The sequence below is a fragment of the Bos taurus genome, chromosome 12, assembly GCF_002263795.3.
Source record: "Bos taurus isolate L1 Dominette 01449 registration number 42190680 breed Hereford chromosome 12, ARS-UCD2.0, whole genome shotgun sequence".
In the NCBI taxonomy this organism is placed as follows: domain Eukaryota; kingdom Metazoa; phylum Chordata; class Mammalia; order Artiodactyla; family Bovidae; genus Bos; species Bos taurus.
The window spans coordinates 50,898,560-50,905,252 of NC_037339.1; positions in this window are offsets into that span (position 1 = coordinate 50,898,560).

Below are 6,693 nucleotides of genomic sequence, written 5' to 3' on the forward strand. Positions count from 1 at the left end.
CCTGGGCAGTGTAGAGACTGATATTGTAGAGAGAGGAGATGTGTTCTGTTTTGGGCATACTGAAGTGTTGACATACAAGGAAAGGAAGGAATAAGAATTTGGGTTTAAATAGAAAGAAATGACATCTTTTAAAATTTGTTCATGTGCATGCTCAAATTGACTTAAGTATAAGTCCATTTCTTCACCTGAGAGAAAGTCACGAAGGTCAGTTTATCCAGAAGTCTAATATCATTAAGACCCACCATCATTCACCTCAGGCTGTTTGGCCACACAATGCTGGCTGACCCTCGGGCTACTCACTACCGTCGTTTCAAGATGGCGAGTAGGCTCTATGCTTCTTTAAAAAGGTTCATGTTCACGGGAAGAGACGCTGATCCCTCAGTGCTATTAAGTGTAAAGGGCAGCTTTTCCAGAAGCCGTTAACAAAACCGCTTTCTTCAGGCTCGGGTTGTTTGCCCATTTTTAAACCAGGGGACCCGCTTAAAGTGAGAATCAATTTCCCAATCGTGGTATTGCTAACTAATGGGAGTTTGGTGGAGTAATGTTGGGGGTCAAACAACATTTACCATAGTTAGTCTTTGTAAATTCTCTTAAAAATTGAGTGCTTGCATTGAGTGAGACCTTGTCTTTCAAAATTCAAAGTTTGTAAATCAGTGAGTTTCAACACTATCACAACAGGAGAGGAGACGATACCCACCAAGGATCATGTGAGGGAGTACTCATATGAGGAAATTTAATCTCTTCAAGCAAATATAAAATATCAGCTCTTGGTGGTGATGAGGCAAAAAATTGGTAACCTGGATAATTTGTGAGTACTTCTGAATACTTCGTGAATACAAAGTGTGAAAAACAGACCCATACTTCTTCCAGTTTCTTATATAAAAATTCATGAAAGGGATTAGTGGGTAAAATGCTCATCTTCTTGTGATTGAATTTTTTAAGATTGTGGATTTTATATACTGTAACCCCATGATATATTATTTGGTACATATAATTGACCCAGTCAGTGTCTCTTGGTGATTCTATATAAAGCTTTTTAATACATACACTGTAAAGATTCTCAAAGCTCATCCTGGAGAGTATTTTCCAATACCAATCTTATAGCACAGTCCTGTGAAAGATTATCAAAACTCCTTGCTATTAAAATTAGACTGGAATAAAAGGAATTATTTAAAACTCCATGGGAGAGACCTATTAAAGTCAGGCAAAGGGTGCAGCAGTGCTGGTTTCTAAGTCACACTCAGGCTTTAATTTACATATTTTTGCATGCTGTTTGAGTTACTTTAAAGCTTTTTTTTTTGATAGCTAAAGTGATTTCTTAGATCTATGATGAATTCAATGTCACAGACCTACATGGGAGGCACTGATCTGCCTGCTGCCGTTTCAGGCTAAAGAGAAAGTTTCTCTTGCGTGTGTCAGAGGTTCACTTGCCCTTTCAGCCTGTCCGGTGGCAGTAGGAAAAGGTCCATCAAAGATGGCCAAGAGAGCTCCTGGGTCAAACTTGCAAGTCCTGTGTGTTCTTAAATCCATTTCTACCTTCAAATTTGACTAGCTTCCTGGGATATGTTAGTTGTAAAATGCTAGGTTTGTGTCAGTTTCAAGTTCGGATGTATCATGAGGTGTACGATGTCCATGTTGCTTTCATTCTGGGTACTTTTAAATTCTGGTGTTAGGCATATAGCTCACAGCTGAAGAGGAGGCCAATAGAAGTGCAGAGAGAAGCCAGGAAAGAGCCTCGCCCGTGACCTGAGTTCACCTTAATAGGCTTTTATCCAGTTTTCACTAGGTGCCAGATTTATTAGGGACATGGTAGGTACCAAGTGTGGTATTTTCATACTATTAAATAACTATGAAATCTGTTATGAAAATTAACATTTTTATAATTTAAATTATTTATGATTTTATAGTCCATAACGTGGCTTCCCTACTGGCTTAGTTGGTAAAGAATCCACCTGCAATGCAGGAGACCCAGGTTTGATCTCTGGGAAGGTCCTCTGGAGAACAAAATGACAACCTACTCCAGTATCCGTGCCTGGAAAATCCCATGGACAGAGGAGCCTGGTGGGCTACAGTCCATGGGGAGTCCAAATTAATATCTACTTAGAGTCCCATTCAACCTAAAGGCAAGAAAGCTCAATTCTAGTCTCATCTGTTTCTTCTCTCTAGCTTTTTCAGATTTTGTTGTTGTTGTTGAGTTGCTAAGTTGTATCACTGAAGTCAAGAAGAAACAAGAATGAAAAATAATATGAGGTTAGGAATTTGCTACATAATACAGGTGTCTTCATTGTATCTCAGTTTATAGTATTTGCAAAATTCTGTTTCAATTATGTAATATGAAAAACTATGAGCCATTCATTAAAATATTTTAGAAGACAGATACTCAACAGTAAATTACTTCTTTATTAAAAATAATGATTTATGGTAAAACTCAGTACATTTACCCACTGATTGAACAGCTATTTTAGAATAAAGATTTCAGAATGTAGTTCCAAAGTCTCATATTATTATTACTGTACTATTTTTACTGCATTAATTATTGCAAATTTTAGTCTCAAATTGTAGTCAGAAGTTAGCGAGTATGGTTCATTTTATAAAAACAGAATTTTTTTTTCCAGCTGTATTGAGGTGTAATTGACAAAATTGCCAGATATTTAAAGTACACAACGGAATGATTTGCTACACACATTGTGAAAGGATTTCCCCCTTTAAGTCAATTGACACCTCCATCACCACACATATTTATCCTTTTTCTTTTTTTTGGTGAGAACACTTAAGTTCTATTCTCTTAGCAGATTTCAGCTATACAGTACAGTGTTATCCATTATAGTCACCATGATCTGCATTAGATATGTTAGAGGAACCACTGTCTGAAACCACCTGCCCTGGCCAGGCAGGATAGTAACCTCTTGTCTGAGTTATCTTATAAGAGGTCCTGGTAAGCAACATGGAACTAACAGACTACCACCAACCAGAAGTATTCAGAAAAGGTCAAAAGGAGAGAGGAGACACCAGTCCGTGTGTCCTACCAACCTCCCAGAATCATCCTTTATGGCATCCATCTTGCCTGACCGATGCTGTTGCCACCAGGAAAGACTCTAATAAAACCTGAGACTGTGAGCCATGTGGCAGAGTAGTTCTCCTGAGTTCCCTTACCCTACTTCTCTCTTCCCTGGAGCCCCTTCCCAATAAAGTCTCTTGGTTTGTCAGCACATGTATCTCTCCTCGGACAGTTCATTTCCAAGTGTTAGACAAGAGCCCACTCTCAGGCCCTGGAAGGGGTCCCCCTTCCTGCAACAACTCTTCAGACCTTATTCTCTTATAACCGAAAGTTTATACCGTTTTATCAGTTCAGTTTAATCACTCAGTTGTGTCCGACTGTTTGCAACCCCATGGACTGCAGCACTCCAGACTTTCCTGTCCATCACAAACTCCCAGACCTTACTCAAACTCAATGTCCATCGAGTCAGCGATGCCATCCAATCATCTCATCCTCTGTGGTTCCCTTCCCCTCCTGCCTTCAGTCTTTCCCAGCATCAGGGTCTTTTCAAATGAGTCAGTTCTTCTCGTCAAAGTACTGGAGTTTCAGCTTCAGCTTCAGTCATTCCTTCCAATGAATATTCAGGATTGATTTCCTTTAGGATTGACTGGTTTGATCTCCTTGCAGTCCAAGGGACTCTCAAGAGTCTTCTCCAACACCAACCTCTTCCTATTTCCTTCACCCAGAGCCTCTGTGCAACCACTTTTCAACTCTCTAAAAGCAAGATCTTTACTAAAGTTAAAACAATATTTTGTAATGAGAAAGGGAATAACCATGAAAATATTTTTTTTGCTACACTTGATGGCAAAAATGTTTGATGGCTTTGTTTTCATTACTTTGGCAGTAGTTGAAGATATTCTGCATTTTTTCCTTTGCAGAAAAAAAAGTTTCAAATTGTTGACCTTCTCCTTAAGTGACAACCTGTATTTTTCCTAGTAGATATTTAAAATACAAAAACAAGCTTAATAATCTTGTACAGTAAAGGTGATAATTTTAAAGCAAATAAAATATGTAACTCCTTTTGAAAGAAACATATGCCATGAGAGAATTGTTTTGAAAATGAATGTTTAAAAAGTTTCCATTGTTACATGGCTTCGTTGCAAAATCTAAATATCACATACACAACGATTCTCGTTAGAAACTATAAAAGGTTTAACAATATTTTCAAATGATATACTTCAAGCAGAATTTGACCCAGTTTGTTTAAATATACACAAAAGGCAGAGTCAGTGAGTGACAGTAGTGGGGTGGGAATTAGCTCATGTTTAACAAATTTCTTCCTAAATGGGAGGTGACATTGAGCAATGAGTAGTTGCTTAGTAAATTGCTAAGTGTGACTTTGTAATCCAGCCAAGGACACACTCCTTTCACCTACCTGTTTGTGCCAGCCATCAAACCAAGGATGCCTGTACAATAGTCCATAACCAAATCTTCCAATCTTTTTCATCACCAACCGAGATATATTGTAAAATCAGAATATTCATATTGTGTTCACAAAACACCTAGGAAAATAAACATTTTGAGGGAGGAAAGGCTTTTGTTACATACCAATAAGTTTAAATACTGGTTTTATAGTTACCTTTTTTACCTTCTGTTTTTAGCACATTTTAATGTACAAATCCTATTGCAGTGCTCATAAAGGATTTATACATAAATATTAATATTGGAAGCAATGTGCTTTGCTTTTAATTTTTTTTTCTAAACTGAGGTGGTGTTTTGTTATAAAGTTGGGATTAAAGGTGTTTACAGTTATGGCAACTAAAACCAAAAAAGTAAAGTGAATTGATGAACGAGTTTCAGACCAGAACTTCAGCTTAGATCTTGTTCTGTTTGGGATTTTCCCATCTTAAATCTTTTTAATGTATTTTAAAAATTAGGTGAAAGGAATTGCACTAAAACACATTCACATTTGTTGGAGAATTGGAGCATTAGCATCAGGATTTACTCTCTTGTTTGGTTATAATACACCTAGGGTAGAAACTTGAACTTTCAGAGACACAAATCTCCATGTGAAAAGCCTTTAGTGACTAAATAAAGTGCTAGGTCTTATCCTGAATTTTGCGTTTTCCCATTAATAACTGTATTTGTTCCCCAACTCCTTGATGGATGGATCCAAATTTTTAAATGTTTTGTATCACCTTCATGGCAGTTAGCACTTAGGATGAGGGCAGGATGACGTGATGCTTAGGACAGCAGGGCTCAGCAGCAGGGTCTGCGGCTCCCTGCTCACTAGACCTGTAGCCTTGAGTGACTTAACTTCCCCTCTCTGTGCCTCACTTAAGTGCAAAACAAAAATAATAAGGAAATTGCTAATAGTCTATATTTCAAGATCTTCTTGTGACCAAGAACAGCCTCAAATCAATTCATGTGAAGGTCTTAGGACAGTGGTTGGCAAAAAAGAAAAAAAAAAGTGCATGTTAACTACTCAGCTGAAGGGTAAACAGTGTTGGAAGAAAGAATACTAAATTATACTACTAAATTATCTACTAAAAACTTTATTTCAGCTTTTGAGTTGATACAGGGTTGACACAATTTTTAAAAATCAACAATATATAATAGAGCAGCTATGTTCCTAATTCCCCATTTCTTTGCAAGGATTTACTTGCAGTGTTCCTTTTATGTATTTCTAACACGAGGTGGCAGTGTTGGCACGAGGAGGGAAAAACAATTTTTTCCCCTCCCTTTCCCCATCCTGTTTGATAACTTTCTGGTTAGTTTTTGAATCACCGATCTGTCCCCTATTTTTAGTCTGAGCACAGCCCAGCGCTGAGTCCTACAGAAGAGCGGCTGAAGAATTAACAGAAAATTTAAACGCTCATTGCTTCATAAGGAGCAAATCCTGGCTGATGCAACGTGGAGAAGTGAGATCTTTATTTCTCTATAGGGTGGTTACACCCGATTTTAGAGCTTTGTTTCTGCATGGGAATAGACCTAGGGACGCTTCAGCCCACTGAGCAGCGGCCTGGAGGCTGGCCCAGAGCACGCTGCCAGCTTGGAGAGGTTGCCCTGTTTTATTTCCAGGTTTCCTCAGCTAATGAGCCATCTACACTCTGCGCGGGTGGGTGTTGCTGCAGCCATAACGGACTTTCTTTGTGGGAGAGGCAAGGGATTGCCAGGACATCTGGGCCTTAATTTTAAAAACGACCAGTTTTTTAAATACATTTTTTTTTTTTTAACTGTTTTAAGATTTTTCACCTGGAGCTTCTTTGAGAAGGGTGAAGGTTGACTACCCCATGTTAAAATGCAATCATGCAACAGACACAACTGGCCAAAAGCACGGGGCCCACAGAAGGATGAGGAGGACGCCTATTCCTTTGGGTTGGATCCCCGGCCACCCCTGTGTTAATGGAACCCAGAGCATTCCCATCAGGCAGACGCGGTCTTCATTGAATTTGGGCATATAGCTCATTTTTTTTGTCCACACACACATACACAGATTTTTATTCATTCAGCTAACACGTATGTCTTGAGTGCCCACTATAAGGCTGCCGTTGTCCACTGGAAAACAACATAGAACCTAAAAGTTGAGAATTATGTTTTATTTGGTGGACAAAATTGAGGACTTAACCCTAGAAGGCAGCCTCTCAGATAATTTTGAGGGATTTCTCTGAAGAGGTAAGGGAGGAGGCAGGATATATAGAAATTTGTGACAAAGA